The following is a 13,886-nucleotide window of genomic DNA, read 5'->3' as shown; positions in this document are numbered from 1 at the left end:
AGAGAAAACATGTTGGAATGACTTCCGGGTCACAGTTGGCGTCTTGGAGTTCCACCTGTCGCCACAAGGAGGCGACATTTTACCATTTATTTGATCTGTTTCTGTGTTTTTTTGGATTTTATATAGTCTGTTAACATAAAAACACGACAAAGACATTGCACACACACACATAAATATATATACTGTTTTTTATATATCCCCCCCCCCAAGAAAATTTAAATATAAAACAATAAAAAAAAATTTACATAATAATATAAAAAAAAAACTGGCCTTTATATCGTCAAGTTTAATTTAGGGTCAGTGCAAACATACATTGACCCTGACCATGGACATGTAGGAGGTTTGACGTTTTCATCACAAATGTATAGGGCTGTGTGTCAACCTAAATGTTATGTAGGCCCATAAAACCTTAACCGTAATAATTTGGAATAAGAGACAACACGTTTAAAAAAAAAAAAAGTAAAACTGTAACAACTTGTCTCAAGAAAACATCACTGATAGACTTCACCCAATGTCACAAAGTTTTGTAATCCTGTTCGAGGCTATGTTCAGTATTTCTGATTCTGATCAGTAGATCTCTGGTTGGCATGGACTCAATAATGATCAAATTTCCAAATGTTTTAAACCCTTCAGGACCTCTGAATCGTGTCGGCTCCTAACATTAAGCGAGGTGAATTCTTGGCCTTGGAAACAGGAGTTGACATCGCATGATGATGATCGTTTGATTTTTTTTTTTTCTACGTGGTGAAAGTAAGACTGATTGTCAACTGTTGTTTCCAAGGTCAAGTTTTGTGTTTCTTTCTACACTATTATGAAAGAAAAAAAATCCCAAAAAGCAAGTACACGCATGTACTTAATATTATTCTGAAGTGTTCTTTTAATGTTTTTATTTAACACATCTTTAACACAAGTTCCACATTGAAGATTGGGATGAAGTATTTACATTTGCAATGTATTGCAACGTGAAAAGTGACGTACAATTCATGTAAAGGTCCGATTCGGGCGGGAGACACCTTGCAAAATTGAAACCGCTCTTCAAACCAAAATCACATCAGTGACAAAACAATAAAATGCAGGGCCACTTCAAAAACCTTCATAACTATGAGTCATGAAAAACGTAAGTGAAGATGAATTTACCAATACAAAAATAATTTGAGTTTCCAGTGAAAAAAAACCTCTTAGAAGGAAAAAACATTATTATAGGATATATCCTCTCATAGATCTAATACCTCTATTTTTGACCCTTGTCTAACCTGGAAGAGGAGAAGGAGAAATGAAGGGCCTTTAACAATCGACTGGTTGTGGCTGAACCACGATGGTATTATTATTTTGGGCTGCAGTAATTATATTCATCACCACACTTGCCATGTGAATGCTAACAAAGTGACAGGCCCAGAGATAAGGTCACAAGTGATGCTGTGTTTGGAGATGTGAAAAGGAAATGAGTAATTAGCGGCTCAATGTCCCCATCCTAAGTTGAAGAAGGCTATAAGGTCCTCAGTGACGTGAATGTATATCGTCTAAAGTCGCCCAATTTAAACAGAGGGGACCACTTAGCCGCTGCTGCTCACTGCCTGTGTCATCCTCTGTCTTCACAAGTGTTGACGGGTTTTTGCTGACTTTTGATCCCGTGTGAATTCGGCCAAACAGGATTACTTTTTCATGGTTTCTTTTTTATCACAGACAGCATGAAGTTCTTTCTATGAGCTGTGACCATGGAGCAAAAGCCATTGGCGCCTTCTGTAAATGTGCTTAAAGGATAAATATAGAAATAGTTCTCTCAATAACATATTGCTGCTTTCATGAGATAACTCTCTTTTCAGGGTTTGATATTTTCATTTGTTAGCTATTTGTGGAGCTGAATCCTCTTTGAAACCCCTCCACCAGATCCCGAAGCAAATGCAGTTTTTGACTGAAAGGAGAGTTTTAATCTGTCAGTCGTCACCTGAGTTTACAGTGTAGCTAAAGCAGAGTCGACTAAATAGTGGTGGACCTCATACTTAACTGAGCAACACCACCTTGTATACGTCATCTATTTCAAAATCAATCAAAACTGAAGCATCACTGTTCACCTAGAAGTTCTTGATTGCAGGGTTGACCCTTTTCAGAATCACATTATTTAAATTAGACACAGAATAAAATTATTATTACAATCAATGATGCATTCGTTTGAAAGCATTATCACACACAAAGCTGTACCTGTCGTCCGGTTAAAGGCTATTTCTAGTTTTTTTAAACTGATGTGTAGAGACAATAGTAAAAATACTTCAATATGTATTGGTTGGTTTTAGTTTGTATTATTGTTCTGAAGGCTTTAAAAGACGTGTTATGGAGTGAAAGTAAATCATTTGCCTTCAAATTGTAGCAGAGAAGATGTGATGTAAAAAAAACATCTATTTTATATTGTAGTTTCAGATGTTCTACTTCCAACTTTAATGCCTTGTTTTACAGTTTCTGTCAACCTCTTAAAAACAGCAAGCATAGTTCAAATAAATATAATAAAAATAGATAAATTCCTCTCAATTTTGCTTCTTCTTGACTGGAATGATCAAGTGCTGCTTCCCTTCCCTTTTAATCGCATGCGTCTCCTTCAACTGTATCTGCAACAAGCAAGGTCCTTGAAGTGTTTGCATCCACTCTTTGTCTCATGAAAAACATGCTTTGAACATGTTCAGTTACGACCTTAAACGTTTGCCATCCAGGTAATAGCTCTTGAATTTTTCATCCCAGACGTCATCTACTCGTCAGTGTGAAAGAGGTCCTGAAATAACTGAGATATGATGACGACTATAGGACCTTTGCGCAGCCGTATGCTCTTTATGAATGAATGGCTCACTAAGCAGGGACACACACAACTTAGACAGGATCATTGGTTTGCTTTATTGAAACGACCACAAAGGCCATTCATGTCTCATATGTAGACTATTCATAAAATAAGTGCACATAAGTGGGTCATTTATTGCCTTTTTTGTGACTTATTTAAAGATTCCAGCTTTTTTCACCCCCAAAGGTTTGTGTTAGATGTTATTGTAACATCTGTTTACTAGATGTCAGCAAAGAAAACATTAGCCGTGTGATGATCTGTGGGCTCCCACTCATCTTCATCCTTAAATATTTGCTGACTGGTAGCCATCAAGATCCATGGATCATGGGAGGGGAAAGATATGACGTTCATTGATGCAGGAACCGGCTGCAGGCTTTAGATTTCTTTCTTTTTTTATTCCAAGAGTTGACCTCTTAGCATCAGAGGCGACGTGGGAGTGCTGGAGGGCAAGACACAGAATGAGTGCAAACTAATCTCAGCACCATCCTGGCGTAAATCAGGCATGATTAGCTGCTGACAGTTTGCTGTATTTATAGTCTTTGTATTATACACTTTTTTGACCTGCTTGGCTGGAGGAAAGAGAAGTCGTTTTTTGTTTGTTTGGTTTTTTTTACACACATTCCTTCAGGATATGTTTCTTGTCTTCTAAGAACAACCTGCTGACTTTTGCTAGACTATTGGGTGAATCTGCTTCATAGACGGGAAAGAACAAGTGATTCAAATGCAGAGGATGAGTTTCAAGTCTCAAATATGTCACCAAACAAACAGCGAGCTAGAGGTCTATCACTGCGGTAAATATCTTTGCTAACAGCTTCACCAGACGCTAATGATTTCTCCCGGACTGGAATCAATGAAAAGTACTGTCTGTCCAAGTTAACACAAAGCTGCTCATGTAAATATAAAACAAAATCCACATGACTGCACCGTGGTCTGATAGGCTTATGCACTTTTGCAGATTACAGTAACCACTTCCTGTTTCCATGGCGAAAGTGTGATGAGCGTCCCCCGGTGAAGAGAGTTAAGTTGGCTGACAGTTGAGGTCGGAGCCTTTATTGATCTGCTGCCATGGTTGGGACAGAAACACCATTTGGCTGTGTGCAATGCCTCACAGCTGCTAAACTACCGTATGCTCCACGTGTGAGCTCATCTCGCACTCTGAGAAGGACAAGCCAGAGGATAAACTGTGTCGTATGTTTTTATTTTTTGGGGGTTTTACGGGGAGAGAAAGGACATCATTGGTATTACCAATTGAGTGTATAAAAAAATGGACAGCAAACAAAACATTAAGGATTGGTTTGTTGACTGGCTTATTTGAAGTGTCAAGATAAGCACGGTACCACTGACATGTTGGTTTTCTGGAGACAAAAGTGACCATATTTGGATCAGAGAGTAGAAGAATAGCAAAGGCACGCAATATATATCACATATATTTACCAAATATCAGAGTGAAAAAATCCCCAAAGAGCGCAAAAAAAACAAAAAAACTGAGATTGAAAAGCTACATCAAGTTACATCAATTTGGTCATTTTAACATGAAGCCTAATGGGTATTTGTCTCAGTTTTGGCACCAGCCTCAAGTGGTCAATACAGGAACTGCAGTTTTTGGCATGTTTAGACCATAGACTGTAAGACTGGCTTCATTTCTAAATAGATACAGATAACTTTATTAATCCTCATGGGGAAATTGAATAAGAGCAACCGAAATGAAATAAAAAAAAATACAACAAAAGGACTAAAAGAAAAAAAAAAACAGGACACAAGCATAAGAGCAGCAGGTTGCAGTCAGTCTAAAGGTTCTTGTTCAAGAGTTCAATTGCGAGCAGCCCAAACGTTGTTGCATGGTATTACCCAGCTCCCTGAAGCCAGGTAACATCTGTTGGCAGGTGAGCAGGAAACCCAGCTGTCGACTGCCGGAAGTGCGTCCAGTTGACACAAGTGAAATAGTTCATCTGTTCCCCAAAAACCTGGCTGGGTTCCTAGAACCAGCAGGACACAGAGGGAAGAGTCCTTGAGATATCATTCCAACCAAATTACCACAATATGTGTGTTAGGAGGTATACGGTCTTGCAAGTGAGTGCATCACACATGCGTCGGTGTGAGAGTGTGTGAGCAGCAGTGGCTCCATGCTGGATGTTGAAGGCAGACAGAGCAGGTTAGTGCCTGGTGGCATGGCAACTTCCAGAGGTCGTCCCTCAGTTTGGTATTCAGCAGCTCTGCGGGGGCTTATCGCAGTGACATCATCGGGTACACCCTGTTCTCTGTTGAGCAAGGGCTCTCACAAAGTTCTTTTAAAACTTCGTGAGAGTAATGATGAAACGATTAAAGACTTTTTCTGTCTCCTTCATCAACAGCTGACACTTCGGTCTTAGATTTATGTTAACTAAAAGTAATTTGGGATTTAGGATGTACATATAGGCCTTAAAGCTTCTTTGAGCCATCCAATCGATATTATAATCAGCATCGATTGCATTATAGCATTTATTTATTTTTATTGCATCCCATTAATCCAGCCATCCAGATATACCTCATAATTCACTTTTTTTGGCTACATCTGTAAATTTTGCAATTACTGTACATAGCACAGAATTACTGTACATAGCACAGACCCTTGCACTCAATTACTGTACATAGCACAGACTATTGCACTTTCTGCTTATTTGCACTTCTGGTGAGATGCCAAACCTCATTTCGTTACTCTATACTTGTATATGTGTAATGACAATAAAGTTGAATCTCATCTCATCTCATCTCATCATCAAATTCAGAGATGAATATTCTACTGTCAAGGGAATATCATGGTGTTGAAAAAGTAGACCAAGCATGAAAGATAATTGTATATACTTAATTATAATAATTGTAACGTTACAATTGCGGTTTCAGCCTTTAAAACAAAAACTAAAAAAAAGTAATAAAGAAAACAAAACAAATGTCATCCGTTTTTGGATTTATGAGAATGTTTAAGTTATAGTTAATGAAATCACAAGATTTTCCAGAACATTTTGTCGGACTGTGTTTTCTGTTTTGCTGCAGTGGTTTTAAGCAACACTTCTTAGCTACTACGTAGTTAGCAGCTACAGAGTGGCAACTTCCGTTTTTGAAAAATTGAAGCCAATGCGGAAGTGTATAGAAAAACTGCAGTTCCTCAAGTGTCCACTTGAGGCTAGCAGCAAAGCTCAGGAAGTTAAATACATACTCACTAACAATAAAGGATTTTTTTTTACAGCAGAAATAAAGATTGTTTACAGCCTGGTTTAAAAAAAAGAAAACGATTTAGGTCAGAAAGCTCCTCACACTGAAGGGGGAGTGGATTTTCTTTTATAAATCATCCTTTTTCCTTTTATGAAACACAAAAGTTATTATACTGGTTTTAAGGCTTACAAATATTTTTTTAATCCTTTGAACTAGTAGCTGTTTTTCTTTCTTTCTCTGAGCTAAGCTAATGTTAATCATCATCATGGCTTCCTTCTAAGTAAACAGACATGAAAACGGTGTCTTTTTACTAACTCTGGAAGACAGCAAATAAGTACCTCGATTTGTCAAATTGTTCCATTAAATTGGACTCAAATTACTACTTACACGAGCAATGCAGAGGCATGATGGTTAAATTTGTGCTGCAACAGTTTTTCTCCAGTCTTTCACCTCATAATCATGTTAAATCTCCTCCCGGCCTCATGACTTGTGGAGTTTCTTTAAATAGCTTGTCATCGTCTTTAACAGCCTGCGGTATTTTTCACACACTTATAATCAGATCTAACAAAACACACACACACACACACACACACACACACACACACACACACACACACACACACACACACACACACACACACACACACACAGTAGAAGAGTGAGAGAGGGGAGAAAACACACCAACTTTTGCCAAAACTGCCACCTAATGTGCCACCCAGGGCCCTCGGGTACAGCCACAGAAATCCTCTTTGAAGGTTCGGTGCAGCTTCAATAATGAGGGGGCTCAGTGCTAGACCCTTATTTGATCCAGGGCCCTTATTGATCCATTGTTAATTAGTCCATAGGTGCACATTGGCGCTAATCAGACTGAAACTGAGCTTAATGAATGCAGGCAAGAACGGATTCCTCTAGGGAATTGTTCACTTCGGGGAGATGGAAGAATTTGGTCGAACAGGCATTATTTGGGGAAAAATTGTACATTTTTGGATGGCAGCTGAGCAAGGTGCATACAATACAATGTAGCATATAGCTCGGATTTTAATGCAATTTAATGAGCACTTATCATTCTGTGTGAAGTGTGCTTCATGAAAAGAGAGCAAGCCGTCCTGATGACGTCCTCTTCACATGCTATATCAAAGATAAGAAGGCTTTTAGCCACTAAGTGCTCCTCAAATTGATGCCAGCTGATTTGATGGCAATGGACCATGGGAAATGTAAGGAAAAAAGTAATCGTGAAAGAAATTGTTTTATACAAAACAGACGTTCTTGACCGGCAAATTGGCACTGTGGTAGTGCTGTCATCTCTCTCTGGTGGGCAGCAGGTCAGTCACTGCTGATGGTTCAAGGGGGATTTGAAGAGTCATTTGGACCTCGTCATTTGTGACCAGCTCTGGAAAGTTTTGAGTGGGAGATGGAAGAAGTAACAATGTAAAAAAGATGGGCTAGAAATCTATGAAACATGGTGTCAAGTTTAAATACACATTTGTTTTTTGGCTTGTGGTTTCTACCATCATTACTAACATTGTGCAAAATCACACAAAGTGTTCTCATTCTTTACATATGGAGCAGGTTTGGGCCAAACACTTGTTATGTTATTTAAAGAGAATCAACACTAACCCACAGATGTGCAACAGAGGCCAGGATGAACTTTCTTTAACAGGCAGAAACCTGCAGGAGAACCAGACTCATTAGTGGACAGCCAACTTCTGGGACCTGGTGGAATGAGAAATCGAAACTAACAAATGTACCCTGGTATGGTATTTGCTGTGAATAGCTCTGTAAATGGACAAACCATCCATCCCTTCCTAACCTCTATTTCTACATACATCTGCAGCAGGTGACCTAGGTGATTTCACACTTTTGTATAATATGCTCCACGCAGAGCATTGCATCCTGAATAGGCAGAGATTCCAAGAACCCACTGGGGAATACTGCGCTATTCAACATGAGCAACCCTTCCTGTATCAGTCAATGTTGTTAAATGAGTCAGAGGGGCAGTGCTCATTAGCAAAAGGGCAGAAGTCACCTTGCTCCTCTCATCTGCAGGCCTACTGACCTTTGCACTAACAAAGTGACAGTGTGTCACTGGCATGCTAACTATCCTGTTTGACCATATTCATCTCAGCACTCAGTTTCAGCTATGTAAATATATAGTCCTCCTGCACTCATGACTTCGCCTCTCAAAGTGACTCCTGTCAGCGAGTTTGCTTTGTTCTCAAAAAAGTTGACAGATCAATGCCGTGATTAAATGTTGGTCACGCATCCTGCACCCCTTTGGCCTGACGTGATGCAACAGTCGCTAATTGCAAGCTACATTCACCCAAGTGTCCTCTTCTCGTAGCATGACAGACGCCGAACAGCATCAGGATCCCAAGGGAAGTTCCTGAGCTATAAATAATATGGATCACATACATCTATGCAGGGACCCTCGAGCACCGGTATGCTTGCTTTGATATGGAAATGAAATCCCCCACATGCCCTGGAGTTTGAGTAAGTGAAACAATTTAGAAGAATTTCTCAAGGCGTCTCGGGCTGAGATACTCAAACACCAGTAGTTCCTAAAATAACATTTGATTTCAGAGCATCATTTGTGTTAAACTGTGTGAAATTGCAGGAGCAATTATTCTTCAAGTTGACTGTATTTTCAGATCAATAAGTTTTGATTTTACCACAAAGGTAGAGAGTAATTCGACTGTGAACTTCCAGTTCCCTCCCTTAATTGCATTTAAAAGCCAATTAAGGTTTTTTTTTGCAAGTGTTGTACAAAACACCCTTTGAAAAATGGAATTCACACATTACAATTTCATGTTGAGTGATTCATATGTTGATTGCCTATTAGCAGAAGACGCCCTCTGTAAACGATTAGCATACATGTGACAAAAGGCATGAGGCACCAACCAGAAATCACAACAGCAGGTGCTAGACGAAGACAAAGTGCATCTGCAGATTGGAGTCACAAATGGACCCTTCAAAGTGTAGCACTTAAGTGTCTCCAATGTACAGCCTCAAATGTGGCCACTCAATTGAGCCAGCACCGTTGTCGCTCATTTTCTAGAAAACTTGACCTTCAGCTCATTCAAAGCTCAAATGTATGGCAGGGCTGCCTTTGAGAAACCAATTTTATCCAAACCCTGAGCGCAAAGTGGCAAAACTTTATGTACATGGCATTAAAGCTGCACCCCTGAGAAATAAAAAGATCTGAAAGTCCAAGAACCTTTAAGTGACGTTTTGGGCCTGTGCGTGCAAAGCGGGTTTCCACCACCTTCATCCTTCAAAGAGGATGTTTTTCTATTGAATAAATATCGGACTGTGACAGCATCGGAAGAGGGATTGAATCTGTTTTCAAAGGAAAGTGTGACGCTGGTGTTTCTCCTATTTTGATCACATTTTCGAGGGGCTCCCAGGTAAGATGAGAGGTAGAGCTTTTTGAAATGTGGGACTCACAGAGATGAGAAGAAAGATGGTAAAACTAGAGATGATCAACACTGCTAAGGTCTTAAAATAGGTGTTTCAATTAAATGGAGTTCTAAAATGAGAATACAACACATATTATCACCGTCTTTCCAAAAACAAGCACCTCAAAGTGAAAGTAAACACCACCAGCGCTGTGCTTCATCTCAGGTTTATTCTGAGCTTTTTAAAGACTTTCTTAAGTGGAGATTTATATTTCATTTAGACTCCACTCATTTTCTCATTGCCTGCAAACATGGTGTCAATGATGATGAGCGCCAGCCGCAAGGCCTCATCTCCATATGTACGCCCAAATAAAACATGATGATTCAGTGTCAAAATGATGACGGATTCCGAATGCGTAGTGTGATTCTTTACATGTCGCTACGGGCGGAGAGGAGGGATGTAACAAAGCAGCATCTCCACTGTAATTGTGTGAATGGCTGCAGGCTATCTACAACCTACTTGTGGTTAGTTAGGCTCCTGTTTCTTCTGCTTTGTTTGAAAGTCATTGCCAACCCAAGTTAAAGTAGACTATGTCCACCCTGCGGCTCAGTGTTATATCACAACTCAATGAGGCAGATGGCTGCAAATTCTCAGCTCAGCGTCTCTGTGCTGGAGGTAAATAAATGTAAAGTATGCATTGTTGTGGTCATGATATGAACACATACTCATGCATATGTCCATGTGTAGAGGGATACAAAGCAAAAGAGCAGCGGCCTCCAGTTCAGTGCAGGACAAAAGGTTGGTGTTGAGCCATTATCTAAATCCCTCATCTAATTAATGTTTACATAACTGTAGCTAATGTAATGCATGTTCACCCATGTCGAGAGTGGTCAAGGAGCTTGGGGAAGCCCACCTGAGCTGACAGTCGCCTGCGTGGGAGTTGTGTGCACAGCCCAGTGAACTGGACACATCAGGGGGGGATTGAGATGAGAAAAAAAAAACAATCTAATTACAAAACGCAGCTTGCAAACAGTGGACACAGGGCAGAGCACTAACCAGACTGAAAGCTCCTGGAAAACTTGTTCCTTGTAACCTCTTTAATTAAATACTTTCTCTGCACACAGCGATAAGCATGTGAAACTACAATGATTTACGTTATCTTAGCCTGAGATTAAATTAATTTCTTCTTTTTCAGTACTCAGACCAAACTAAAGCTATTGTCAAATTGTGTCTAGATTGTTATATCTCAACAAAGAAGGGCAACACATACCTCTACTTGTAACTGTGTTTTATTATTTAGATTTTTTTTTGGCCTCTTCAGTGACTTTATTGTAGATACAGGACAGCGGATAGAGTCGGAAATTAGGGAGAGAGAGAGTGGGGAATGACATGCAGGAAAGGAGCCGCAAGTCGGATTCAAACCCGGGCCACACGCTTCGAGGACTAAAGCCTCTGTACCCCGATTATTTTGATTTTTGAATGTACGTAAGAAAACAAAAAAAACACCCTTTTTTTAATCTGCAAAGAAAGAATGAATTCCTCAAAAATAATGAAGGTATATAACTCAGTGGTATGTTATAGGTTGTTACAAAGAGCGAAAAATGATTTACTTTGCAAGTTTGGAAAAAGAGAAAATGTGCAATGTCTTTGGCGATTAGACTCCATTGTGATGTCTCCATGTACTTGCAGGGACAATGAGGCCGACAGCAGAATATGGTACTCCCCTGATGGAGTCTATAGGATGTGATGAGGAGTGGACTCCCCTACCTAACTTGTAGCAGGGGGGTATGTTGATCTCGGGTGGTTAGCTCGCCATCTCCATGAAGGAGTAGTTGCATACAAAAAACCTGACCAGTGCAGGTGCAGGAGTGCAAATTCATGTAAACATTTCCCGTGTTGGGCAAACAAACAATTTTGCTTCGCTGTTCCAGCATGCAGCATGAGTTGGATGAGATAAGAGGAAGTGACCTCGTGAACCGCATGCTTTTGATAAGCGGGTTGAACTCTGATTGGGTGACAGATTTTAGCGGAGTTCAGGTGAGATTATGGAATGTTATAAGAAAAAAATAGGGAAATTAATAAATAAATAAATACAAAATAAAAATTTATGGAGGTTCACTGAGGTCACTCCGCTCGCAAAGAACAAATTAGAGGGCTAAATCAAACTCAATTAACTAACCTGGGTTACAACAGGGTTGCAGCAATCAAACTGAAACGACAAACTGACAGCGAAAGAGAGGAGAACGGATTTTCAAACATGACAGCAGCAAGATGATTGGTGAATAGAGGTCCTGGCCCAATCTGTGGTTGTGGACTTAAAGATGAAACGCCCCTAATCAGCTGATCACTTGAGCTGGGAAAACAGAGGGACAGGAAGAGAGGTGGTGACAATTAATAAATGATGACTAATGAATGAATGTATGAATGAGTATGAAACAGAATTCCTGCTTGAACTCTGGCTGAGCTTCATTTGCATAGCACTTTTAAAAACAGGGGTTTAATAAGTGCTTTGAGCTACACGCAGAAGCATACAGAAGAACCAAGCATTAGAACCCAAACAAAAACAAAACACAAGACAACATGAAATGAATCAACAAAACCCCAACAGTAACCCATACAAAAACCCAACCAACACAAATTAACCCACATTTTATGAGATCCCCTAAGCCAAATCTGAAATCCAAGTCTGAGTTCAGTCCATATTAAGTAAGTCTGAGTCCTTAAGGTTAAGTCTGAGCTGTTTTAAGATAAGAAAACTTTTGTTTTAGAGTTTCTTCCCAAGATTTTGAACTTTCATGGCTAAAGAGATTCTGACTGACACTAGATATCAAGAAAAATAACTGAATTGTAAAGATACTGTTAAAGAAGATAATGTAAACCTTATAAAGAGGCGATATAGCAGCTGGCGGCAGGATGTGTTAAGTGGCTAAGACTACATGCAGAGGTCAGAGTAAGCCGGAAAACTGAGGGTTTTTTTTCATGCCAAGAAAGGCAAAATGGTTATGTTCAGAGATGGACATAGACCTTACAATAGGCAGCGGAGTTGAAATGCAGGGCTGCAGAGGCCTCAGTCTTGACACAGGTTGCTCTGTATGAGACAAAACAAGAACAAAACTACAGCTAGTAGGATCAATAGATCACCAGCAGGAAACCCTAAAGGTTGGCCAAAGAAGTCAAAGCAGACTTGATGGGAAAAATGAGGAAGAAGAAAGAAAGACAGAAGGTGCATTGTGGGCAAACTGTGATGTGCTGCCTTCAGACCCCTCTCACCATTTGGGTTCAGACACAGCTGTGCTTAAAGCCTTTCAAAAGGTCAAAATGTTTGGCAGCGGCAATTGTGAGCATATAAACACTGACTCTTTTTTCTTTGGTTTTTACAAGCCATTGTAAATGAAACTTTGGAAAACTGAGTTTTTTTGCTTAAACAATAAATCATAAAAAATCTTGGTGAATGACTGTCATAAAGCTTGAATGCATCATGTAACATTTAAAGTATCATAACTTTCATTTTAAAACCCCGTATCTCTTAAGTGTCAAAGTTCAATCATCTTCTGCTACAGTCAGCATGAAGCTCGAATGATACATACCTATAGCATAGCTGATATAATCCTTGGCCGAATATTCTTCACAGATGTACTACATGATTATCAGAGGTTATGTCAGGATACATACAGAAAACATTAGTTTGCAAAAATTCTAAAAAAAAAAGTTTGCCACTATGTGCTTTGTCAAGTAAAAGCTCAAGTAAAGACAATTGTGTAGCACTAATCTTCTGACTACTCAAAGCGCTTTTACACCACAGGTCACTACCACCCATTCACACACTGATGGTAGAGGCTGCTTTTTAGAGTGACCATCAGAAGTAACTAATCCCAATCATACACATTCATACACCACCGACGAAGCAGCGGGAGTATATTGCAGTTAAGTGTCTTTCCCAAGGACACATCGGACATGTGGCTCCAGGCGCTGGGGACTGAACCCCCGAGCTTCTGGTTGAGAAACGACTGACTTGAGCCACAGTCATCCCCCAAATATGTAAAAAGAAAAAAAGAAGTGATAAAAAAAAAGACATTAATGTTGATTAAGAGAGCTTTTCAAGAGACATTTTCAACCGCTAATGTTCTGATGTAAGTGGTCAGATATGAAGTAATAGTGTTTTGGTACAAGAAAAGATACTTTATCAACATTAAGAATAAGTGTTTTGGTTGTGTTTTTTTGCAGGTTATTGCGAGACCTGTAATTTGTAAGTTGTTTCTGGAACTTGTATTTGTGGACACATTCTGATGCCTCTGGAATTTGTTTTTCCCAAAATGTCAAACTCGTCCATAAACAGCTGGTTATTGAACCACAAATGATTGTTATTATGTCTCATGTTGGAGTGGTGTATGCTGGTGAGTGAATGTTGGAATCTGGTACATTGCATGCCTATCAGTATAAGAATTTAAATTCCTGTATTTGTTTGCCTCCTGTTAAG

Source organism: Labrus bergylta, chromosome 20, assembly GCF_963930695.1.
Source record: "Labrus bergylta chromosome 20, fLabBer1.1, whole genome shotgun sequence".
Classification (NCBI taxonomy): domain Eukaryota; kingdom Metazoa; phylum Chordata; class Actinopteri; order Labriformes; family Labridae; genus Labrus; species Labrus bergylta.
This window is presented reverse-complemented; position numbering follows the sequence as displayed.